Source organism: Podarcis muralis, chromosome 12, assembly GCF_964188315.1.
Source record: "Podarcis muralis chromosome 12, rPodMur119.hap1.1, whole genome shotgun sequence".
Taxonomy (NCBI): domain Eukaryota; kingdom Metazoa; phylum Chordata; class Lepidosauria; order Squamata; family Lacertidae; genus Podarcis; species Podarcis muralis.
Window position 1 is genome coordinate 47,611,575 of NC_135666.1, and position 26,896 is coordinate 47,638,470.

The following is a 26,896-nucleotide window of genomic DNA, read 5'->3' on the forward strand; positions in this document are numbered from 1 at the left end:
AGAGTACAGTGGTGCCTTGGGTTAAGTACTTAATTTGTTCCGGAGGTCTGTACTTAACCTGAAACTGTTCTTAACCTGAAGCACCACTTTAGCTAATGGGGCCTCCTGCTGCTCTGTTCTCATCCTGAAGGAAAGTTCTTAACCTGAAGCACTATTTCTGGGTTAGCGGAGTCTGTAACCTGAAGCGTATGTAACCTGAAGCATATGTAACCCGAGGTACCACTGTACAGTATTCGCGCCCGCTGCACCTTCTAGCCATTGGAAAAAGAAACATGAAATGAATTTCATTTTCTATCCCACAGGTTCCATAAGCTGCTCAGAATTTAAAGCAACCTTTCAATCAAAGACTAGACAAGACTGTTTTGTTTTTACGTTTTTTTTTCAGATACTCCCTTCATCACTGATAGCAGAAGCTTCACCAGCAAGTGTCTGTGTTAGCCTTCTATGCCTATATTCCACCTGGGCATGCACAGGAAACTATTTTTGCGACCATCCCAGAAAACATCAAACCAATGTCGTAGAAGGACACTTACTGAACTTGTTCTACTTAAATAACCAGGGTGGGGGGAATTTCTAATGCTCCTCCTTTTCAATACATATCTGGCAAACTCAGGTAGAAAACCTGGATATTTCCCCACAGTTTTGAAAGGAACCGAGCCTATGCCACTTCAGATTTATTTATTAAAACTGAAGCAGTTCCCAGAACATTAAAACACACATACACACACACCCCACATTTTTAAAAAACAACATAATAGGTGATCCCAATAAAGTCTTAGTACAATAATACAAATTATTAGTACAATAATTAGTAAAATAATTTGTACAATAATACAAATAATACAAATCTGTATTTCAGAGTGGAGAAATATCCCCCCAAGCCTCTCTGTCAGTTCCCCAACCCCCCGGACTTTCCTAAGACCAGACTCCCTCTCCAGCCTTACACACACACATCCAAGACACTGGTCCTGCTTTTCATCCTCTTTCAAAGTTTCTACTGTGTCCCTGAATTTTGCCTCTGGCTTCCATGAATGGAGGCTAGAGTGGAGTTCATGAGCAACTTTTGGAACTAGCTGAGGCTGCATTCAGACATGGCATTTATCATGTCAGCTTTACCAATTATAACAGCAGCCTTTCTGCTCCGATTTCTAAAGCTCCTTTCACACTGCAGTACCTATGTGCTGCCACGGCGTGCAAAATTCCATCCACGCCAGCAGGTACTGCAGTGGAAACTCTGCCTCCGTTCAACAGCTGTTGAGCAGAGGTCCATTCTGCAGCTTTCCTTAAAACTGAGCAGCCAATCCAGAGGTGTGTCTGATGCTCCGCAAGCAGCATTCTTTTACGAAAGCCACTTGCTGAGCCTCGCCCCGTCTCTGCAGGATCACCTGGACCCTGCAGAACAGCTGTGAAGGGGTAGAGGCAATCCTGGAAATGGAGTGGTGCTTGTGGAACATTACCTGCACCCTGCAGGATCTTGACCAGTGGACACCCCTACACAAAACATGATTTTCTGGGTGTCCAGGTTTGCACACTGATTTTTTTCTGGAAGCAAATAAAATGGAAACTACACCTGTGTTTTATTCTGTTTGGCTTCCAGAAGTGGCTTTTATATCACACGATAGCTCAGTGTTGAAATACTCAACAGCCAGTCCATTTTCTGAGCACAATTCAAAGTGTTGGTGCTGACCTTTAAAGCCCTAAACGGCCTCGGACCTGTATACCTGAAGGAGCGTCTCCACCCCCATCGTTCAGCCCGGACACTGAGGTCCAGCGCCGAGGGCCTTCTGGCGGTTCCCTCATTGCGAGAAGTGAGGTTACAGGGAACCAGACAGAGGGCCTTCTCGGTAGTGGCACCTGCCCTGTGGAACGCCCTCCCAGCAGATGTCAAGGCAATAAACAACTATTTTACTTTTAAAAGACAACTGAAGGCAGCCCTCTTTAGGGAAGTTTTTAATGTCTAATGCTGTATTGTTTTTAATATTCAGTTGGAAGCCACCCAGAGTGGATGGGGAAACCCAGCCAGATGGGCGGAGTATAAATAAATTATTATTATTATTATTATTATTATTATTATTATTATTATTATTATTTGGAATTTTTGACCATTAAACCATCCCCATAATCTTTGAATTTTTGGCTTTACAAGTGTCCTTGTCATCCTTCCAGTCACATCCCAATTGAATTAAAAAACCAACAGAACATGCCATCTACTGTGGGTCTTTTTCACATGGCAGGAATACACGGGCATGAAAAAAGATTTAAAACTGTCAATCAACAAATCAGGATTACTACAAATACCTAAAACATAAATTACTCCCAGTGTGATGTTTCACCAGACACATGTACATGACCATTTTAAGTATGAAATTAAAAAAATCTCAAATTTTTGTAAGGAAATGTCGCAATTTAAAATATTATTATTTATTAAATTTTTATACCACCTTTTACCTGTAGATCTCAGGATGCGTCTGGTTAAGTGAGTGGGATAGGCTGCAATCCTAACCACACTTACCTGGAAGTAAGTTCCATTGAACTGAAAAGAACTTACTTCAGAGTAGATACGGTTGAAATTACAACCATAGACTGCTTTATAATGAACTGTTAGTCTGTTCATTAACTTTGTCTTTAAGTTACCATAAGGCTCTCAATTGGTTTTTTCCTACAAAAGACTGGAAATTCACTAACTTTGAAAGAGAACACTCAGGAAAATTACTGATATATAAGTATATGCTGATGTGGCTGAGATATGCATATCTATTGTGTGCTATGATATATGAAAAAGAACATATTTCCACATTTGTGGATTATGAAGTGGAATAAAGACTTGCGCAAATTAAATCCATTGTAGCAGAATGCAAAATGCCAGATTGTTCATACATCACTAATCCTATACTATCTAACCCGGGAGTATGAACATAATGGGACTCACCTCTGAATAGACATGCATATGATTGCATTGTGTAATTCTAGCAAATGTGTTCTGGATTGCAACCTTAAGAAAACGCCTTACCAATAGTCTCTAACCAATCTCCCATATAATCCAATGCTTCTGAGATGAACTTTAAATGTGTTCCAAAGAGCCCCAGACAAAGGTCTTAATATTTGCTTCATTGAATTCCTATACTTTTCCCCTTTTCTAATTTAAGACTAAACAATGGTGGGGGGAGGGCATATTGAAAATCGGGGAGAAAGATCAAACCAGAGACATGGAAGGCGATAGTGATGTGCACTTCTAATTGCATCTAAAAGAGCAACAGATCTATCAGTAGGTATTGTCTACTTTGGCTGTACATCTGACGCTCCAGCCCTAAACAAGTTGACCATGATCGAACACCAAGTAATGCATGGTTACATGTACTGCATTCACTGGACTTGAACATCAACTTGCATTTAGATTGTGGCCACTGTGTGGAAATAGTTCCATTGATTTCAAAGTTCCCATTGCTATAATGTGTTCAGCATACATTTTCAATCAGGATCAATAGGTTGGAGCCTAAGGAAACTTAGAGCTCATCCAGATTGCCTCTGGCACCACATTTCTAGGCACAGGTCTGAGCTTTAAAGCTCTGTGACTGAGCATTTGGGGTTGTTGTTGCTGTTTTTGTCACAGTGCTTTCCTTGGGGAAACCCACAGTTTCCTGCTGAACTGGAGCAACTGACAATTGAGTTTTCTGCAGATTGCCATTTGCTTTGATTCAGCAGGAAAATGTGGTGCAAAAAGGACGTACAGTGGTACCTCTGGATGTGAACAGGATCTGTTCCGGAGCCCCGTTTGCATCCTGAAGCGAACACAACCTGCATCTGCGTATGCCGCAATTCGCTGCTTCCACGCATGCACGTGACGTTATTTTGAGCATCTGCGCATGCGTGAGCGGCGAAACCCAGAAGTAACACGTTCCATTACTTCCGGGTCGCCGCGGAGCGTAACCTGAAAACACTCAACCCGAAGCTACTTTAACCTGAGGTATGACTGCATGGTGCAAAAGGAAGGCTGGATTAGCCCTTAAAGAAGTTTTCAGAAGGAAACTTTCCTGTCTTCTCTGCTACAACCCCCTGAAAAGCATCTCTGTATAATTAAGGGGCCCTTCTGAGCTATGTGGGACAGGCAACAGGGGAGGAGGAAACAGAAAACTTTCCTTCCATAAATGAACTTCCTTAAATTTATTTATCTGAGAATCCAAGTCATAGGAACATAAGAAGCAGTCTTATACCAAGGTAGACCAATCATCTATCAAGCATGGTATTGTCTACACTGACCCTTTCCTGAGCAAGCAGATGTATTACTTCTATGAGATGGCAAAGGTTCTGCTACATTCATGCCACCAGTTAGTAGGCTCTAGACTTTAAAAACATAACCCCCTACAATGACTTCAACTTTTCTGCAATAATTTAGCGGGGCATCTCAAAAAGAGATGCTCTAACACAAAGTTATTTAATCAGGTTTAAAGCCAGGTACATAGCAAATGAGAAATTGCAATCCTAGGATCCGTATACAGGCTGTGCTCCCAGTAGGTTTTAATATCAAATGTACCTTATAAAGATTAACCAAGTGCCCAGACTAGCCCCAGTTCACCAATGGAAAATAATGGATATGAATTATTTTGAGGCAGTCTCATCAAAGCTGCGCAAAATCACAAGACAGGCTTTAAAAAGAGCACCGTGAACTCGTATTTTGTTTTATCTACCATGTCTAAAATTAATCAGAGGGTTTAAACATTTCTTGGAGAAAAAATAGCAAAATCGCCACATTGTCTAGCTGTATGTTTATGTTTACACGGCCCCCAAGCAAATGTGGAACTAATCATGAAGGATCACATATGCAGAAAAACTGGAAGGCAAAGCTAATTTTAATCAACATAAAATTGACTGTTTAAAAGGAAACTCTGTTTCTGGAACTAGAGGCTGCCAATAGCTCACTTTACCGTGCCTAAGTGACGACACTGGAAGAAGTTGCCAGAGAGAAAAATTAAAGGAAGGTGGAAACAAGATAAGGAACAGAGACAAGAGAAGAATCAAGCAAGTCATGTAATTGGATTGCACCAATATACCTGAAAAGGAGATGAAGGGCCCATAGCTGTCAATGTTTCCCTTTTTTAAAGGGAAATTTCCTTATTCCGAATAGGATTCCTTGCAAGAAAAGGGGAAAGTTGACAGCTACGGAAGGGCCAGCTGTCAATTACAAACAGGGACATTTATTTAACATAACTGTAGATTGCTAATTGATATTTTTTGCCAAATGTGCATGATTAAATTCCTGATTAGTAAGCCAGGATAAGTGGAAGCTTTGTGCAAACGGCTTTGTTCTTCCCTTTGCATAAGCAGAAAAACAACTCAGGAAGTCAGTTAACTATAGTTCCCAGTAGGTGCAAACTTGCAGGCTTCCCAAAGCCATGCGGTTGGTCACTGTGAGATCAAGATGCTGCAGAAGATGCTTATACAAAATCAGACTGTTGGTCCATCTAGCTTGGTATAGTCGACACTGAAGTACAGCAGCTCTCCAGGGTTCCAGACAAGGAGTCTTCCCTGGTCCGACTTAGAGATGCCTGGGACCTAATGCAGATGCTCTATCACTGAGTTACAGCCCTGTTTACTGGATGAGCTGTTGGTTCTTTAACCAGGAACTATTGTTAATGGTTTCCAAATCCTGGATGATCAGAAGGTTTCAATTGCAGTTCTTGGACTGCATGTAATGGGAAACTTCCTTCCTTCCTTCCCGAGGCTGCATGCAGGAGTAGCACTGACCATCTCAGGTAAAACTTGCACATCACCATAAACCCAGCAGGGCCAGATTTTGGTAATATGGCACCCTGAGTGAGGACAAAATCTGGTTCCCCCCTCTCAATATTTCTCATTTCCACAATAATTCCTTTTGGCACCGTTGCTTTTTATGGCTATTCTCTGTAGGCACCTGTATAAAAAAGGCATTATTATTATTATTATTATTATTATTATTATTATTATTATTATTATTTTGCATCCCCTCAGCTTAGTGCTGAACCCAGTGCTCTTCAGTTAAGGCAGTTCACCCCTTCAGCTGCCTTCACAATGATTAGAAAAACCCAGCAGTGCACATGTAATGCGTGAAAGTAATCCTTTTTGCATTCTGATCGGAAGCTTGCTTACTACAAGCTCACTTTGTTTCACTGGTGCTTACTACTAGTGTGTTTAGGATTACAGCCTTAGCTTTAGATAACCAGGCAGGTTTGAGAAACCGGGCTCTACCATTTTTCCAACGTTTACATTATAGAAAAAGATTGCAGCTCAGAGCACAACATGTGTTCGCTGGTATCTCCAGTGAAAAGGAATTGGGTAGTAGATGGCAGCAAAGATCACCTGCTACTGCCAGTCAGACAATACTGAGCTAGATGGACAAATGGTCTGATCAGGTAAAGGGAGCTTCCTGTGTTCCTTCCTAAAGGAAACAAATCTAACTAGTGAAGAGTTGAAAAGCTTACATCATCCTCCATCAGCAGGGGCTGATCCAATACGAGGTAGCACCTTACCCAACAAGGATCTATGGGACCAAACGAGCAACAAAAGGATGTGACTGAATCAGAGGATAACAACAACTTTATTGCCTCCGTCCAAAAACTGATCTACCCCATCTCTGACACAGTCAGTTCCTGATGAATTACAATAGGGGTGACCAAGCTGTGGTCTTCCAGATGTTTCTCTCCCATCAGATCTACCAGCACAGCTAATGGTTCAGGGATGATGAGAGTTGCAGCCCACAAAACACAGAGGTCACCACATTGGCAATCCCCAACTGAGAGAACTACAAGAAAACTAAAGGCACACCCTGTGGATACTATCCATGTTTGGAAATACCTTCTCAAGAGAGAGACTTGCGCCTGACTTTATACACCACTGTTGGCACACTGGTTGGAAATAAGTTCATGGGGGCAGCAAGAATATTATTGGCACAAAAATGGAAGCAAGAAGAATTACCGACGAAAGAAGAACGAAGGATGAAATTAATAGACTATGCAGAATTAGACAAACTAACAGGAAAGATCCAAAATCTGTGGGACCAGAAATTCACAGAAGACTGGTGTAAATTTACAGACTATTTGAAAAGTAATAGTGATGATCAAACTACGTTTGTAGGTTTGCAAGAAGTTTTGTGAGGTGAATTATTGGAACTATTGCAAAAATGGATAAAGGGGAGGATGATTAGTTAAGATAATTAAAGGCAAGATGAATTTAAGAAATGCATAAGAAGTGGTTAAAACGGGGGATCATCAGAGGTGCTGATGGAAGTCCCCCCAAAAAAAGATTGTATAAGTGGTGAAGTTTTGTGGTATGTATTATAATTTATATGTTAAAATTAATAAAAATTATTTTAAAAAGGAAATAAGTTCATGGGGCTTACTCCCAGATAAGTGCATATAGGATTGCAAAATAGCACCAGTGGATGCAATAAGATTTACTTCCACAGGAGCCTGCATAGGATCACCTTCCACATATTTCAGTGGAACTAGCTCTGACAAAAGAGTGAAAGCCGCAGGCTTATGTGGAAGTAAAGCCTATTTCGTTCAACAGAGTTGCACTACAATCCTACACACACATCCTACCCTGGGAGTAAGTTCAGCGGAGTTGTTGGGATGGTTGAGCGGGCCCAAACCTCAGGACTGGACCCTGGGTCTCCTTTCCCTTCTTCTCCCATCCTACTCTTTAAACTTTTTCTAAAACAAAAAAACTTTGCTCACAAGGTGGCCGAGCATGATGCCAAAGATTGCTAACAGTCACCTGCCCTCTGAATATTCCTAGAGAGAAATTTGTGTATTGACTGTGTTCCCCGAGTCTTTTTCGGTGCCAAGCAATGCCCATGGGGTAAGTTTAATGGAACTTAGAGGGGCTCACCCCTGAGCACACACACATTGCAGTGTTTCACGTTCAGTACGTGTCATTAGAATTTCAGTATTAGAACCCCAAGAGGCAAGGCCAAACTTATTAAGGTAAAGGTAAAGGGACCCCTGACCATTAGGTCCAGGCGTGGCCAACTCTGGGGTTGCAGCACTCATCTCGCTTTATTGGCCGAGGGAGCCGGCGTACAGCTTCCGGGTCATGTGACCAGCATGACTAAGCAACTTCTGGCGAACCAGAGCAGCGCACGGAAACGTCGTTTACCTTCCCGCCAGAGTGGTACCTATTTATCTACTTGCACTTTGACGAGCTTTCGAACTGCTAGGTTGGCAGGAGCAGGGAACTCACCCTGTTGCGGGGATTTGAACCGCCGACCTTCTGATCGGCAAGTCCTAGGCTCTGTGGTTTAACCCACAGCGCCACCTGCATCCCTTCCCAAATTTATTACTCCAATGCAAAATCTGTTTGACTCTAGCAAGTGGCTGAAGAACTTAGAATGGCAACCTTGAGCTGCAACTCTAAGCTTCTTATTCAGATGCAAAATTCATTAAAATGAATGGGGCATATGCTAAATAAATCTCTTTGGGGATTGGGGAAATATTCCTATTTTTCACAGCTGTGCTTGAAGTTGCAATCCTATCAAGGCCCCCCTGCCCCCCGGGACTTTGGTCCAATTCAAATAGAACATCAAACACGTAAGGAAATCACACCTGTGCACCATCTCCAATACACACAGCAACTCTTTTAAACCAGGATTCTCAGATGCCAGTACGCATGCAGTGTTAGCATGCTAGCCGGGCACCCACAGAACTCTGGCATGCTAACAAGGGATGCTTCAGTGAAGTGACCTGGTTTACAATACAATCCTATGCAGACCTACTAAGAATAAATCCAGCTGCAAGGATAGCGAGTGTAGGTTGAGGGACCTGAACCACACACTGCCTGCCAAAAATGCATGGAACCGTTTTTCTTACACACCCACATTAACCAGCCTTTTGCATGCATATAGTCGTGTACGCCTAAGTAAACACGCACAGGCTTTTTAATAATTGAGGCTCCGTACGCTTCACTTCTTTGAACATTTTTATTTCCCATGTTTGATAGCTTTGGGTGTTGTTTCTAATTTATCTTATGCTTCTTTGTGCTGGTTTTCTGCTGGGGCAGGGGGCTCTACTGAAATTCTAGCTTTTCATATTGATGGTTCTGATTGATTGCAAGCATATTTTAGTAAATAAATAAATAAATCACCCATTAATGGGTGGCACATAAACGACTAAAATCATATCACATTGGACAACATCCTTGTTTCTGAAACCAGCTTCAACTCTTGACAGTTGCTACCACATCCCCTGACAATGAGTTCCAAAGAATGCTACATCCCATAAAACGGTTGTTCTTTCAAGTTCCTGCAAGCTTTTTGCATTAGGCAAATCCCTGGTCCGCTCTCCAGATCCTCAAGCAAAGCATCTACACCAGGGTTTCCCAAAGTTGGGTCTCCAGCTGTTTTTGGACTACAAGTCCCATCATCCCTAGCTAGCAGGACCAGTGGTCAAGGATGGTGGGAATTGTAGTCCAAAAACAGCTGGAGACCCAAGTTTGGGAAGCCCTAATCTACACTACCCCAAAGCTTTGCTTCTGACCATTCTGACTGTGCGTCAAGTGGGTGATGCCTTTAGTGTGGCATATTTATTATATATTTGACTCAGAGTTTCCTTATGCAGTCTGAAAGTTCTAGTTACTTGGGACAAATGCATAGATAGGTGGTGTCAGCACTGAACACAAGGAACACCATTTACCCTCCAAGGCACCAAAAAACCCCAAAAACAATCAAGGGGTATTCTGAATAAGCCCTTCCCCTGTTTATAGGGCAGTATCTTTTATTGATTTTGGTAAACAGCTCTTGCAGCTTTCAAAAATGCAACTAATACAGTTCAAAAATACAACGCTCCACCCCACTAAAAAAAAAAAACCAAAATAAAAGAAATCTGAACATTGAATCTTAATAAAATAATGAACAGCTGTTTATGGGCATCCTTTCTTGTTGACACCAACTCAAGCCCAAAGGTCTTTTTCCGGGGTGGGACTACTGGCCATCTCCTTCTCTGCAGGCAAACAGAAGCCAATGGACCTCTACCACTGCAAAGCTGAGCTTAGATTCTCCATATCCCTCCCCAAACATTGGGGTGAAGGGTGAGACCCTGAAATTCGCTTTGGAATCCTTTCCCCCTCTTCAGGAAAGGAGAGAGAATCATTTACGGCATTTTCATTCAGGTTATAATCCTATGCCTACTTACTTGAAAGGAAGTCCCATTGATCACAGTGGGACTTATTTCTGAGTAAAGATGCCTAGGATCAAGGTGCGCGAAGCACTTACCGAATCACAGACAAATTCAGGAGAGAAGTTGAAAGGGGGAGGGGATCCAAACGTACATCCTAGCCAATCCAGGTTTTCAAAAAAGAAGCCAATTTGAAAGCAACAAAAATGCTACTAGTCAAGACAAGGTTCCAATTATCTCTGAGGGCAAATGTGCCTCAGGAACACTAGAAATGTGAGCAATTTTACAGTCCTCTTTTTATTTAGTAGATTTGTTAGTCGCCTTTCAAAACACAGTATTTTCCCAAAGAGGTCTCCCAAAAGCTATTATTTCTTACTTTCTAATGATGTTTCCCATTAATGCCAATGTTCCCGATACTATTTGTGACAAATGCTCCCTCCTTAAGTTTTCCCCAAACCACTAACAACAGTATATATCTTTTTTTCACGCACACACACTCGTTGCTTCTTTTGGGTTGTCCTGTGGTTATTACGCAAACGCAGCAAGTATTTTAGGTAGATAATCTATGAACCGGCCCCAATATTATTGTTTATTAACACTGGTAACCCATCACACATGTAAAACTTAAGGTGGAAGAAGTCAACGAAGCAACAGATTTGAACCCAGATCTCACCCAAGTTCCCGTTACTGCTCCTGTGCACCAAACTCCCATTTGCCTCTCAAAAAATTGCCCTACACTGCCCAGGGAACCAGACATTCAAATAGAAGCCATGCCAGTAAACACTTGGGGTTATATTGGGTCTGGGGAAATACTTATTGACACGTTATGCTGTATATTCTTTTTGTAAATGGTGGCTTCAGCCTGGGCTTTCTCATCAGAAAATGAAAGTGCGGTGTTAGGCATGCCTACTCAGAAAGCAGCCCAGCTCAGGCTCAGTCCTAGGTAATAAGGAGCACAGGACTGCAGCTCAGATATGAAGCATCACTAGATGATCAGAAATCACTGCTGAGCACAGCACAGCTGAAGGGAGTTAGGAAGGCTTCAATGCCAGGTGTCAGATTCTGAAACTCAACAGGGATATGACGTCCATCGGTGGGTACTTTGAGCCAAAAAAGAGAAGTTGTTGGTGAACTGGGTATGATGATGATGAAGACTGATAATGACCAATTATCCACCTTTCACCCTAAGGTCCCGGCATGGGTTACAACATTAAAACACAATATTAAAAACCCCAGCTCAGAACAATTTACAATGGCAGAAATAAGGTGGGTTTTAAAACTCTACACCTCAAGTGTCAAAAGCCAGGGTTAAGAAGTGCATTTTCAGCATTCGCCAGAAGCTGTGCACCTCCGTGGGGAAGGAGCACCACAACTTAGGGGGCTGCCACAGATATCCAAAGTAACCGGGAGAGAGAACGGAGCTGTGCGAGGATTTTGAAACAGAGAAACCAGTACAGGAGATGATTATCTAACGTTTTGAAACAAAACGCCCATCGAGGGGTTTTCTTTTTATAGAGAATATTGTTTTTCAAGATATTCCTTACACTTAATAACTGATACATATATATATACATACACTTATACCAGTAACCAGTACCGACAAGGCTGCTTCCTCTCTCAACTTCACCCAGATTGGAAATAAGTGCAAGGCAAAGAGTCTGCCGTAGCTGTGGGAGCCCATGCAGTGAGGGCAGCGCTGGGGGGGAGAGAGACTCATGCTCTCGCCAACTTGGGCTGGGGTCCCTTTGCAAAGACATAAAAGGGATCCCGACGAATGGAGCCCAATCAGTGCCCTATTTCCCCTCAATAACCCGAACAGAGCACAACCAGCTTCCGATAGCTCAGCTGGCCAGAGCATGCTGCTGCTAACACCAAGGTTGCAGGTTCGATCCCCGCACGGGACAGCTGCCTATTCCTGCATTTCAGGGGGTTGGACTAGATGACCCCCAGGGTCCCTTCCCCACTGGACAACTCTATGAAAAAAAAGGGACCGTTTTGTTTCCCGTGGACTCGAAATCACAGCTCTTTGCCCAAGAGTCCGGGGTCCCCAACTTCCCCCGGGAGACCCCCGTGACTGAGGGTCCTTCCGCACGGCGACAGGGGCCGCGTAACGTGGGAACGTGGGTCTGGGAGGGAGAGAAAGAAAGAAAGAAAGAAAGAAACACACCCCAGAAACGGCTGGAGATGGAGAGAAAAAGTTAGCCAGCATGCCTTTTGGGAGGGTGGGATGCAACGCGGAGCAGCCGAGGGGAAGCCGCCTTACCTGAGCAAGGGATCTGGGAAGAATGGAGCGCTCCGCGAACCGGCTCTTTCTCGCTCCCTCGCAGGACGGAGGGGCTCTTGGCAAATCCTCGCTTGCAGCTAGCGGGGCGCTCAGGGAGCCGGTGGGGCGCTCGGGAGTTTCATCCCTCCAGGAAGCCGGGCTCCATCCCTCCGCGCTCTCGGGCTGCGCTCGCCTCTGACTGAGGAGGAGAAGGGAGAGAGAGAGAGACAGAGGCTGGGCTGGGCTGGGCGCGGGCGGAGAGGCAGCTCCGCGCAGCGAGAGACGCCCGCCTTCTGGAGCGCGCGCGGGCGCCTGGGCTGAAAAGGAGGCGGAGAAACCCCGCGCGCGCGCCCCCTGGAGGCATAGGGCAGGCACAGCGCCTCCCCTTTATATTTATATTAAGCTCTCCGGTGGTGGTTTTTTTTTCTCCCCCCCCCCCCCCGCACCTCTCTCTCTCTCTCTTTGCAAGAATACTCCCCGGGGGCCGTTTGCCTTAAGAATATACTGCCTGCTCAGTTAAAGTTCTTTCAAGTGTGTCAATTGCTAACGTGCTCAGCGCGAAGCTAAGTGGAGCTAAAGAGAACGAGAAGATGTGTGTTGTGGTTTCCCAAATGAAGGATCAGGTAGAATCGTAGAGTTGGATCCCTGAGGATCCTGTAGCCCAACCCCCTGCAATAGGCAGCTGTCCCAAACGGGGATCGAACCTGCAACCTTGGTGTTATCAGCACCACGTTCTGAACCAACTGGGATGTGCAGAAGGTACTGTTTGTCCAAAAACCAAAAACCTCCTGGCGATTTATGGGACTGAGAGTTTCTATGAGGATGCTTTTATTTTCACCCCACCTCTAGCTCGGGGCTGGTTATAGCCCTGAGGGGGTGGGCAACCTGTGGCCCTCTGTCTCATTTTGTGTGGCCCTCGGCCAGATTTCGTGGGGGTGGCAAGGAAGGGGAAAGGGGAGGGGGAAAGTGGCAGGAAAATAGAGCGTGGAAGTGAGAGAGAGAGAAATGCGTGTGGAAGAGAGAGGGAGTGGCAGAATAGAGAAAAAGCGGCTCGCCCCATTGCCTTTGTGTGGCCTCTGGCAAAGCACCTCCAAAGGATTATGCTGAAATCTGAAATCCTCTGCACCTTTGCCAAACATTTAAATCAGGGTTAGGAGCCGTGAGGCAACATGCCACAACGTGGGAGCTCCTGGAGTCAAGGAACAGTCTTAAACCTATGAGCAGGGCCTGCCGTAAAACTTTTCTATCCCATGAGGTGACCACCCCCGGGGTGCCCTCCTCAGAACATTACTGCTTGTTAATGCGCTGTGAAGGACATCGTGCCATGCTATGGCATTCCAAAGCACGGTTTGAGGTGTTGGAATTAAACTCTAGTTCCCATTAGCAGAGTAGGCGGAAGTCAGCCTTGGGTCGTTTGACCCTTTAATTAGTTCTCCCCCACCCCCTTCGCAAGACACTCTTTTAAAGTTTAAATAACGGATAACTTTTGCTCAGTGTGCTTGCAGTTGCAGATTAAATATACAATGCCGGTGGATGTTTCTAAAATTGCTAATACATCCGACATAGATCAAACTATGGCAACAGATTGGCTAACTCTGAGGCAGACAGCAGCACAACAGAACATGCCTGCTGCTGTAATTGTTAAGACTGTTAACTAACTGCCATAACTGAACCAATTGCCACAACTGCCACACAGTTCTTGCCATTAACCCTTTGCACATGCATTTTGGATGCTGACATCCCACATGAGGAGCCCCAGGCCTGGGAGCTGAATCTGACTCTCCTGTCCTCTCCATCCTTCCCCTGGGACTCTCAACAGGCCATATCCCTCACTTGTCTCAAGCACTTCTGCTCAGTTGGGATGTCCTCATGTCTTTTGCCTGTCAAGATAGATAGGGTGTGTGTGTGTGTGTGTGTGTGTGTGTGTGTGTGGCCTCACTTACAAAGGAATGGTGCACCCATTTTGGTCTCTGGCCAAATATTGTTAAATTTGCCCATGGGAAGTCTATGTTTATACACATTTTTTCCCCACGTGTTGCAAGTTTGTACATAACAGGGTTAGGAACATAGGGAACTGCCTTATACCCCCATCCAAACATTGATCCATCTAGCACAGTACAGTGGTACCTCAGGTTAAGTACTTAATTCGTTCGGAGGTCCGTTCTTAACCCGAAACTGTTCTTAACCTGAAGCACCACTTTAGCTAATGGGGCCTCCTGCTGCTGCCGCGCCGCCGGAGAACGATTTCTGTTCTCATCCTGAAGCAAAGTTCTTAACCTGAAGCACTATTTCTGGGTTAGCGGAGTCTGTAACCTGAAGCGTATGTAACCTGAAGCATATGTAACCCGAGGTACCACTGTATTGCCTGCACTATTGGCAGTGCTCTTCAGGGTTCTCAACAGGAGACATTCCCAGCCGTGCCAGGGAGATGCTAGAGATTTGAACCCAGAACCTTCTGCATGAAATGAAAATGCTTTCCCACTGAGCTATGGATGGGACCTCACATGTGCCACCTCACATTTCAGGATGGCAGAAAGATAACATACAAATGTTGGTACATTTGTACATCCATTTACAATGAATAAATGATTTGATATCCCTTAATGGTGCCGCTTCAACCTGTCTTGTGGTGGGTATCGCCCTGCCTGGGTCTGCCTAGGCAAACCGCCACTCTCCCTAGATCTGTAGCAGCAAAGGTTTACTGAAATACCACCTAGCCCTGTCTTTGACGCACATCCACAAATAATATATTACTTGGGAAACCAGTTCCTCATGGGAAGAGGGCATGAAGCCGTGATGAATATTTTCCCCCTTGCCCTGGTGAATTCAAGCAGTTGGCAAACTGGCAAATCCTTGTCACGCTGGTGCAGAGCATGGGCTTTGAGATGCATGAAGTGCAGGAAATAACCCGTGGTTGCCATAGCCCACAGGATGATTGGTCACCAGAAGGCTTCCACAATAAAAGGGGGGGGAGGGACACCCAGCAACAACAACAACTTGTAATGGAGAGCCAGCCTTCCCTGCCAGCAAGCCCTCGCTCTCTAATGAGGATGTATTAACAACTGCCAGGATTTTATCTCACTTTATCTTATGGCTGGAAACACATTAAAGATTCGTCTTAGTGCAGATAGGCAGCGCATATGGAAAGAATGCTTTTTCATTGAGCATGTGGCATGATTATTAAAAGTAGACTACCCTCATGCAACCTCAAAGATGTACAAGACCCAATGAGCATCTGCAAAAAATAAACATAATTCCCTGCTGTAATTCTGAGTGAGATTTACATCTACCTGTAACATCTCCTCCTAATCATCGGTTTCCTGTGTGTTTTCCCCTTACCTCCTTCCTGTACCCATTACTGTCAATGCACAAGGCGGTGTTGTCTTCCTAGTTCCTTATTTAGAACACCTACGGCGAAACAGCTTAAGGTTTTAACCATTTCTGATCTTCAGCAGCAAAGTTCATTTTCACATCTGGGGTTTGTATACAAGATGTCAGAGGTTAATAACACCAGGGACATCGATTTCATCATAGTACCCTAGGCTAGTCCTATCAGAGGAATATGGAATATGATGACTAAGGAATGCGAAAGAAAGAACAGATTTTCTTAATTTGCAGCGCAGTCTTAACCATGTCTACTCAGAAACAAATCCTTTTGAATTCTATTGGAATTATTCCCAGTTCAGTGGAATTAGGATCCTATCATTGCAGCTCAAAGACATCTAGCCAATGTTTGGTCTGTATGTATAAGCCCAGGTTGTTCATCTTCCATAATTCCGTCTTGTGATTAGAGCACAGAATTGAGTTTCTGAATGCCATTGACATAATATGTGTCATAAAATCCTAAAATTGTAGAGTTGGAAGGGACCCCAAGGGTCATCTAGTCCAACCCCCTGCAGTACAGGAATCTTTTGCCCAACGTGGGGCTCAAACCCACAACTGAGATTTAGAATCTCTTGCTCTACCAACTGAGCTATCCCTTCAAGCAGTCCCAGCCTTCCTGGGTGTAGCAAATGCAGCCTGTGAATGGGGTGATTTGGGGTATGTAGCGAGGACCAAAGACATGCCAGCATACTGTATTTGCATAGCCACCGCATTCACAGAACTACCTGCCCAGAACTTCCTGGTTACAGTTGTTCACCAGGAAACAGCTTGAATGGATATCAAATGCATTGTGAGGATTGGCTCTTCCAGTTGTTGTTGTTTTTTTAAAAAAAACCTTTCTGTCTCTCGTGGTTTTGCAAGCATCTGTGCACCACAGTTACCCTTTTATTTAAAAGAGGAATGCACAGCTCAGCCGCTGAACTTTGCATAGGTTAGATCCCATGGTCAATCCTTTGAAAAGTCCAGGACCCTGGAGAGCAACTGAGCACTGAGCCAATGGAACTGACTTGGCCAAGTAAAAGGAGTTTCTCGTTCCCACACCCTTCCTGTCCCTTATTTGCATGCATCCCCCCCCCCCCCACTTCCACCATACCACACCTTGACAAAGAACAAGAAGCAGTTCCAGAGGTATAAGGGCAAATAACAGGTTAAGGTTTAAGCATGCTGCGAACTGAGCAGGTTATTCAATCAAACATATATATCCCCATTCCTTGTTAGGTATTGCTTCCTCCACTTCTGCCCTCTATCTTTCCATGCCTATATACTTTTTTTTGCCCTTTTTCAAACTGTATAATTTTGTATTTCTGAGAAGTTGCTTAGTCACATTCACCATGCCCTTGCATCAGGCGGGGGCTCCGATGGGAGTGTGGGCTGAATTCTGGCTTGTGGGACCAAATTGTTTGTCTTTACACAAGAACCCCAAGAACTACCAATGAGTGCTGCTAGGTACAAAAGTTGTACAGTTCGTATTAAAGAGCAGGGCACCTCTGAGCACATTCTGAGCCTAGTTTTCTGTGTGAGATCAGAACTCACAGTCCTTTCATATAAAAGTCCGTCCCTGGTTAACTTCCTTCATTTAAGCTGCCCAATTTAGACAGGAAAAGTTGTTTTGCTATCATTACTGTTGCTGATCTATCACCCCAGAAATTGACTATAGAGAATACAAAAATACTGGGGGGAAATTATAGGCAAACACAATGTGCTTCATGTTAAGTACAGGATCATCATTTAACTGCTCCAAGAGGAATATTTTTAAAGCATGTTTCCTGTCTTTGCTTGTCTCATAAACCAGCCTGGGGATGGGGGTGGCAGAGCCACAGAGCCTAGACATTATTATGTATAGAAGAAACAGCCTTGAATCTCACCCTGTGGTTATTTATATATCACTCTGATATGCTTCTCACCAGTTCAACTCTTTGCTCGATTTAACTGCTACGTCTCCATCCAGCACTGCTGAAGAGATCAGGTTTTCCTCCCCACCAATAGGATGTTCAGCTGTTCCAAGGAAGAAAGGCAGAGGAACCAAAAATACCATCTTCTTCCTGTGGGTGGCATCAAAATATCTTTAGTATACAAAAGGTTTGTTCCGAAAGAGAGACAGAAAGCGGAGAGAGAGAGAAGGATTATTTGGGAGAGAAAGGTTTCTATTTTTGCCAGCGTTCTCACATGACTTTAAAAAAATAAATAAATAAGTCGTTTAAATTAACACAACAATTTTAAATAAACCAGTGCCACAATACTACAAGTATTATGACTATCACCTTTAGTCACATACTATGTAAGTGATGGGGAACTTCAGGCGGAGGGGCCAAATGTGGCCCTCAACTCCTCCTGGTCTGGCCCTTGAGACTCTCCATTGGCAACCCCCTTCACTGGCCATGCTTTGATAATGCTTCTGGAGAGTAGAGAGGGGTCTGTGGATGTGTGTAGAAACCAGCCTACTGTACAAACCTACACTTGCTCTACCCACATATGTCTCTGCTCCTTGCCCACCACTGGGATGTGGGGCCCCAGGAAATCCCCTAGAAGGGAATGTGGCGCTCAGGTGGGAAAAGCTTCTGTTTCCCTGTGCTATGCAGATTTTGCAAGCAGAATGCTGCAGAGAAGTATCTAGGGAAGGAAGTACCCAATGGCAATGGCCATTGCAATGCACTGGTTCCATCTGAATGCATTGGGTCTTCTCAGGGATCATCTCTACATCAACATAATTGCTTACACGGTGGTTTTTAGGGGACAACTACAAAGGGGTAGTTTTTAGGGACTAGCTTCAAATGGTTGAACCCATTGTGAACGCATTGAACCTCAGCTTAAACAGTGGTCTTTAGGCATCATATCCAATGGACTAGAGCCACAAGGGTCCCTCAAATTTCTGCCAGCAACACCTGCACTGCAATGGTCCATCAACATAGACATGGGAATACATTGGATTGAGATCGAGAGACCCAGAGTTCAGCAGGAGCCCAAAATAAACATAAAACCCCACAAGGGTATAGACCTAAGAATGAACCAGAAGCAACCTTTCTTATTTTAGTCATGCTACACTCAAGCAAACTTCTGGAGAGAAATGTGGGGGATCACAAGCACAGGGGGAACACACAATGCCTCACCCCTTAGGGTAGGGAAACTGGTGCCCTCCAGAGCTTGGAATACATGCCCCAACCTATCATATGGAGCTCAAAAACACCCACAGGGCTGCAGGATACCATCCCTGCTATGAGGGGAATAGTTGTAACAAATCTTGGGGTAAGGGCTTTAGGTTCTCATGGGTGCAACACATTTCCTACTGCTGTTAAAAGGCTAAAACGTATTTTTGTGGGACTCCAACTCCTATCAACCCCTGCCACCATGGCAAAGGGAAAAGAAGATGGGAGTTGTAGTCCAATTACATTTGAAGGGCCCCCACCCCCAAACTAAAGTGCCAATCCTAACTTAACATATTTGCTAGGGGGCAAGCCCCATTGAGCACAGTAGGGTTTACTTCTGAGTAAACATGCATAGGGCAGGTCAAGGAATGTCGGCAGGAGGTGCCAGTCTCCAGGAGGGAGCAATTATTTTGAAGGCTAGGAAAGGTTTTGAGCTCCCAACCCCAACTCCCTTGTCTCATGAGGTTTCGTAACAATGTTTCTGGGGTATATATTATTTAGAAAGATTTAGAGACTGCTTATATTACAAACGTATATCTGCTTATATCACCGGGACGCGGGTGGCGCTGTGGGTAAAAGCCTCAGCGCCTAGGGCTTGCCGATCGAAAGGTCGGTGGTTCGAATCCCCGCGGCGGGGTGCGCTCCAGTTGCTCGGTCCCAGCGCCTGCCAACCTAGCAGTTCGAAAGCACCCCCGGGTGCAAGTAGATACACCGCTTACTGGCGGGAAGGTAAACGGCGTTTCCGTGTGCTGCGCTGGCTCACCAGATGCAACTTTGTCACGCTGGCCACGTGACCCGGAAGTGTCTGCGGACAGCGCTGGCCCCCGGCCTCTTAAGTGAGATGGGCACACAACCCTAGAGTCTGTCAAGACTGGCCCGTACGGGCAGGGGTACCTTTACCTTTACCTTTATATTACAAAACTCTCGAAGCAGTGTGCATCCTACAGCATCCTAAAACCCACAAAACTGTTATAAAAAACAAGCATGCATGAAATAGTTCCCAATAAAACACAGATAAAATCAGGAAAACGATACGTGCAGCAGATTCCTCCTTTTCTTGCCAAATATCAGTTCGCCAACAGAGCAACACAAACTGGTTTGTAAAACTAAATTTAAACATCAGCTTGTGACTCAGAACATGATGCTGCCATCTGGCAAAAGTGTTGAAAGTCCCACAGCAAAAGCAGATGTATCATTCATGCTTTCTAAACCAGGGTCCTTTGGCCTCTTCCATAGTTGCTTCCCATATTATGTGGAAGCGCCAATCGTGTGGGCTTGTCCTGATAACAAAAAATAACACCCATCATTCTGACCGGACACTGGGGTCCAGCTCTGAGGGCCTTCTGGTGGTTCCCTCACTGTGAGAAGCAAAGTTACAGGGAACCAGGCAGAGGGCCTTCTCGGTAGTGGCACCCGCTCTGTGGAACGCCCTCCCATCAGATGTCAAAGGAAAAAACAACTACCAGACTTTTAGGAGGCAACTGAAGGCAGCCCTGTTTAGGGAAGCTTTTAATATTTGAAGGACTATTGTATTTTAATATTTTGTTGGAAGCCGCCCAGAGTTGTTGTTGTTGTTGTTGTTGTTGTTGTTGTTGTTGTTGTTGTTGTTGTTGTTGTTATCTTCATGGTGCTATCCAGAAGGAGATTACATTCTGAAGCCCTTGCTTTAGACTCCTTGCTGGACTCAAACTCCCATCAGTACCAGCCAGAATGACCAATGGACAGGAATGGCAGGGGCTGTAGTCCCCACAATATCTGGAGGATCAGAGGTCTCCCGTCCCTGCCTGCCTTGGACCTTATCTTCAACCTGCTCTGTTTCCCAAAACCTGAACTATTGACCCTTGTACTGCAAGATATAGCACCATGGAAGCCATTTGCAATATTCTGTTTTAGAAGCCTGATCTAGATTGATGTGTGACTGTTGATTTTACTATCCCCTTCAGTTAATTAAAATAAAAGCACCTGTCATGCGATAGAAGTCTTTTCCAGCTGACAAGTCTTTCATTTATTCTTATGAACCTGGGGATCAGTGTTATCCCAGGCAGGGGGAAGAGCGAGCTGGGTTTTTCCACTCATAAATCACCCTGCTTTGGAATACATAGAATCTAGCTGTTTCACAGGCTGGCTAAGAGACAGAAGACAAAGCCATGACATGCAGAGGGATGCAGAATTATACCCAAGGCAGAAAACCATCCCAATCCTCTCATCAATTTGGCAATAACATGCTGAACAAACAACTCTCCTGAGCTTCTGCCAGTGCATCCTTGCTTGTGTGGGACTCAAAGCCACAATCTGAATTATAGAAGACGATCAAGAGCAAGAAATATTGGAATGATGGGACTATGATTACCTGTAGAAGTCATGGAGACTAGATAAATCACTTTAGAGTTGCTCTCATGGCTTTTGACTTCACCTGATCCCCACAGCTGAATTAGACCTGCAACATTCAACTGTTGCCTGATACTTCATTTCTCCTTATACATATTGAAAAGTCAATTTGAATACAATAGCGTACTTGGCCTTGAGGGGTGTATGGGGTAGTTCCTCTGGTGGAGAACATGTTGTGCTCCTTCTGGGGTAGTTTGTCCACCTTTGGTCCCCACCCTGCACTCACCTCTCACCTGTGGCTCCTAGAAGCTGTCAGCATGCGACAGCAGACACACCTTGGGAAGGGCTTAGACTGGCTGGCTTCTTCTTCTTTGGCGATCACTCGTAGCCGAGTAAGATTGTCTTCCGTAAACAGGGTTTTAACAATGAGTCAGTAAGTGACTGTGGAGGCCAATTCTGGATCCACACGTCCTTCCACAGTGGGGACTTTGGTTTCCGGGCAGGAGCTGATCACGGTGTCGATTTGCCAAGCATGCCTTCCTCCTAGCACATTTCTCCTGAGTTTGAGTGTCTTCAAAGCCCATGACACCTTTGGTAAAGGCTGTTCTCTAACTCGAGCTCTCGCAGGCCAGTGCGATGAGGGTAGCCAAAGGCTCTCCTTCTGTGAGTTAGGGACTTTCCCTGCATGCAGAGACAGGCTCCAGAGGGTTGAGCAGACGGGACCAATAAGGGGTCCAATGGTCAAGAAGGCAGTTTCTGCATGTGCTGTAGCGGGAAGTGAGGGGCAGATGGGGCTTGGCAACCTGGGAAGATAGTCCATCTAGGAGAAGGAAAACTCTATCCTAAACCTCCGTTGCCTTGTGGGATATCTTTGGGAGAAGATAAGGCTAAGGAGTAAACCCTACACAAATCCGGGTTGGAGTCCCTAAGATGGTTGGGCGTCTTGTATGCCTTCTTCTTGCAGCTCCTGCAGCCAAGCTGATGCCAAACATATCCCTCTGATTTCCTTTAGACCACATCAGTGAGGCTGAGAGGGGGGTTGTCATCTGGGCAGCCCAGGACCTCCATACACACTGCCCAGGCTTGCACCCTTGGGTGTAATTAACTTTGCTTCCTTTAATTCCCACCACCATTCCTCCATTTTGGGCAAAAATAAATTCTTCGATCCGTGTCCATATTAAAATCTCTCCACTGTGCTCACATACTGGAATAAAAGTCCATTTTTTTCTTATTATACCGTACAGTGGTACCCTGGGTTAAGAACTTAATTCGTTCCGGAGGTCCCTTCTTAACCTGAAACTGTTCTTAACCCAAAGCACCACTTTAGCTAATGGCCTCCCACTGCCGTTGCACCGCCGGAGCACAATCTCTGTTCTCATCCTGAAGCAAAGTTCTTAACCCGAGGTACTATTTCTGGGTTAGTGGAGTCTGTAGCCTGAAGCGTATGTAACCTGAAGCATCTGTAACCCAAGGTACCACTGTATATCCTTTAATTTATGCCCAGTTACATATGCTCAAATTCCATTTCCTGTTTTTATGACAGTGAACCTGGGACGTTTTTCATTTAAAGCAAATTCTCTGTCCCTGATCTATGACCTTTTTCGGAGTCGAAAAGACTAATGAGATCAAATGAATCCATCCCACCTTGGAAGAATGGCAGATGAAGGTGATCGACTACATGGGTCTGGCAGAAATGACGAGCAGAATCCGAAACCAGGGAAGAGAAACAGCGGAAGAAGATTGGAAAAAATTTATTTTTTTTTGGTATTTTTATTTAGATTTTTCCGTCATACAATTTAATTAAAAAAAGAGAAATAATACATAACAGAAGAAGATTGGAACAGATGAAGATTGGAAAAAATTTAAGGACTATTTAAAGAAATATTGTAAAATCAATGAATGTTAAAATGATGTTGGATTAGAAAATAAGTGGTTACTAGCGGTAACGGTTAAGTTAAAGAGAATAAGCAAGATTAAATTTAAGATAAAATAAGGGAAGGATTTGCTGAATAATTGATTAGAAATTAGAATACAGAAAGGGGAAGTATGAGGAAGTCGGGGAAGTAAGTTATAAGAAAATAAGATTTTGAAATTGTACTTGTTTTTTGTTTGTTGTTTATTGTATTGTATTGTTTTGTTTTGTTTTTGTTGTTATAAAAATTATGGAAACTTTAATAAAAAAATTATATATATAAAAAAGAGATCAAATGAATCCAAAGGTCATCCACTCCAACCCCCTGCGGTGAAAGGCAGGGCCACTCGCTTTTCAACTTTCTGCACTGACACAACTGAGATCAGCCAATGCAATCCAGGCAGTTAAAAGCACAGAATCGTGGAAACAGTGCAGGCAAGTGTCTCTAGAGGAAAAAGCTAAAGACGTAAAATGAAGTGGCCTTTATCTCACTGCAGCTTAGTTTATGGTTCTTACCACATGCAACCCTTTAAAAACAACCTTGTGAGGCAGTTCCGACATTATTTTAATTTTATAGACTGCAACCTGAAACCTGATTTAGTATAAAATTGACAAGGTGGTGTAATTCTGCATTGAAGGCAAGGTAATTCATAGGCAAGGGAGATCTGAGGTCAGCGTTCAACCCTTTCCCCAGAAGATCACACCAAGCCAGTCACAGAGAGTGAATACCCCTGTGGGAGCTCTATAAAGTGAAGATATCAAGAAGGATTATCATTGCAGCACTGAAGTTTTTCTGCATTGAGCCTGCTGTAACTTTTGTAGCAGGTTTTCTCCTGGTGAGCATCTGACCCAGAATCGAAAGGCCTCAAAGGAACTCTAGAGGTGTCGAATTCACTTTCTGTTGTCTGTCCCAAATCTTCCCATGTTCAGCTTCATTGAAAGTCCCTGAGTTTTGGAATGACTTCACTTTCTTCTCAACGTGCATAATGGCCATTTCTCTCTCCTTCCCCTTTTATAAAAACCTTTCTAAACTAGCCTTCAGGGAACTGTTCTGGCAATGACAGCCAAGCTGGTTCCTTGGGGAGGACCAGGAAATCCCCTCCCCTGTTGTAGTGATCCTGTTCAGTTTGCTGTAACTGTAAATAATAAATGCAGTGGCCGAGTTCAGTTCAGTGCTTGCGTCCGTCTGTTCCTTCCACGTGCAAAAGGAACATTTGCAACAAATGAAGAATGGCTGTGCATTCTTTTGCTGCCTATTGTTGTGCTAAGGTGGCAGATTAATCCCTGCTGGGGTGATCATTTTATTGAATTTAGGGGACAGGGGAGGGAAGATGAGCTTGGGTTGCTAGGCAACTGTAGGATGCCTTCTCCAAACCATGCATCTCCTGTAGAACTTGGTTGGAGAAGGTTTCCTGGCATTAACTAGTGACTGCTATATGATATTGAGAAATAAAATACACGCTCAAGTAGCAGAACAAGTTAAAGGCTTTTCACCATTGGTTATTCATGGGAAATGTAGCTTGTTGTTAAGAAGACTGCATGTAAAAGCACACTTTTACCCCAGTCTATACAGAGAACATAGGGACACTGGTGGCGCTGTGGGTTAAACCACAGAGCCTAGGACTTGCCAATCAGAAGGTCGGTGGTTTGAATCCCTCCAATGGGGTGAGCTCCCGTTGCTCGGTCCCTGCTCCTGCCAACCTAGCAGTTCAAAAGCACGTCAAAGTGCCATTAGATAGATAGGTACTGCTCCAGCGGGAAGGTAAACGGCGTTTCTGTGTGCTGCTCTGGTTTTCCAGAAGCGGCTTAGTCATGCTGGCCACATGACCCGAAAGCTGTATGCCGGCTCCCTCGGCCAATAAAGCGAGATGAGCACCGAAACCCCAGAGTCGGTCACAACTGAACCTAATGGTCAGGGGTCCCTTTACCTTTATACAGAGAAAATGGAAGCAGTTGTAGCATTTCTCAAGAGGTATGGTGATAGCCTGCCCATCGCAGTATTAAGCTATATAAGGAAGTGTGTTATTTCAGCCACCTTATTGCTTGTGTTTATTCCCATTTCCCACTCCTCTTACTGCTTGGGCCACGTCATACTGCCTGCGGCGCTGCTAGCCTGTCCCATTTGTCAAATAGCACCTGATTATGCCAGCTCCATGCTATTGCCTTGAAGGAAAGGAGTTGTAGAGCTAGTTTAACAGTCATGATCTACTGCTTTTGCTCTTCCAAAGTGCCTGAGCTGAAGAAATAAAAGCATATTTTATGAGGAATAATGGCTTGCTTTGAAACACCCAGGCACATTCTGCTAACTTTCCACACACAACAGGGGTTATTTCTTTTTCCTCCACAGGGCCGGAGCCCACATCATGAAAGAGGTTGCTGACAGAGGAACCCTTGTTATTCTAAGCTTATTATCGGAAACCTCAAGGACATATCCAGACAACTAAGATTTAAGAGCATAGATTTCCTCCTTCAAGGCATCTAGTTCCTAGTGATGGGGAAATCTGTAAATTTCAGTGTCTCTCGTATTATTATTATTATTATTATTATTATTATTATTATTATTATTATATCTTAAATTCAGTTTGCCACATCCCTTTGGCCATCTGGAATATATTGTTTTACATATATTGAGCGAAAGAAGACTTGACTTTTGAGAGCAACTGCCTTTTCCTTTGTGCCACTTTGGAATAAAATGACATGCCATTTTATTTTCTCCAAAGATTCTAAAAACCATTAAAAAATAAATAAAAAGTTACATTATAATCCTACATATATAAATGTCCCCAAAGGAATCTCCTCTTTCTGATAATATCATTTACTTGGTTTTAAAAGGAAGGATATTCTGTTTAAGGTGGATGCATCAATGGGCAGTAGAAACTTCAACTTTGCCCTGTTGTAAAATGTCACATACTTCAATTTTGTGCATGGATGACTTCATGCATAAGTGTGAATGGCATAACTCCCTGGGGTCTATGTCGTTAACTAAGCTTTATCAAGACTTGCATTAAAATTAAATAGGTGACAAATTTGCTACATCAGAAGGGTTCACTTTCAGTTGCTGAATGCGGGAAGAACATCCTGCCCTATTTTCTTCTTTCATTATTTTTTTAAAAAAACATTTTGATTTCTTTTCATACAGCAGCTGGGAGAAAGTTCAGGAGGTCATCGTAATACTTCTAATTATACCAGTAAAGGAATTAAAGGAGCCACGACCAAATGCATGCATGTTGTTAGGCTATATTTTTCACAGCCAAGCCAAGTGACATTTGTTTGTGTGTCCAAGGAAAGAATCCTAGAATTCGTTCCCTGGTCCACCTAGTCTTCTGGCAATGGAGCAAATCTCTCCACCTCTTGGTCTATAGAGCCTTGAGGACTCAAGAAAATGCTGAGAGGGAAAAAAATATAGATGTGGAAACCCCATAATCTTAAAAGACCTAATGACTGCAGAAGAAGGCACTGGCTTTATAACTGCCCAGAAGGTTGCATTTGTGGGTGGGCAACTTGGATGTTTGATATCAGCTTCAGGAGCGCTATCCATGGTCCTGAACCCTCACCCTGCTCCCTTTTCAAACTGCTGAATTCCCTTGTCTTGTCATCCTGATAAACTAGGATCTGCCTTTGCCTGGGCCATCATCTCTCCCCTGTGATGGGCATCCTCATGGGTCCTGACAATGGTCACAATCTGCAAGTGGGTGACTTCCCTACCATGGCTTTATCTAGTCAC

General features: G+C 44.1%; 1 protein-coding gene across 6 annotated transcripts in view; it reads right to left on the minus strand.

Annotated features, from left to right (window-relative positions):
* CPNE4 (copine 4) overlaps positions 1–26,896 on the minus strand; it is a 262,849-nt gene that overhangs the window by 189,074 nt on the left and 46,879 nt on the right. For 4 of the 6 annotated variants that reach the window (XM_028750791.2, XM_077916377.1, XM_077916378.1 and 1 more), the window contains one exon: positions 17,694–17,831. The gene's annotated coding sequence lies outside the window, so the exon portion shown is untranslated. Of the gene's footprint in view, positions 1–12,405; positions 12,735–17,654; positions 17,832–26,896 lie in introns of those variants that run through there. The other 2 variants (XM_028750792.2, XM_077916376.1) reach the window with 2 other exon arrangements.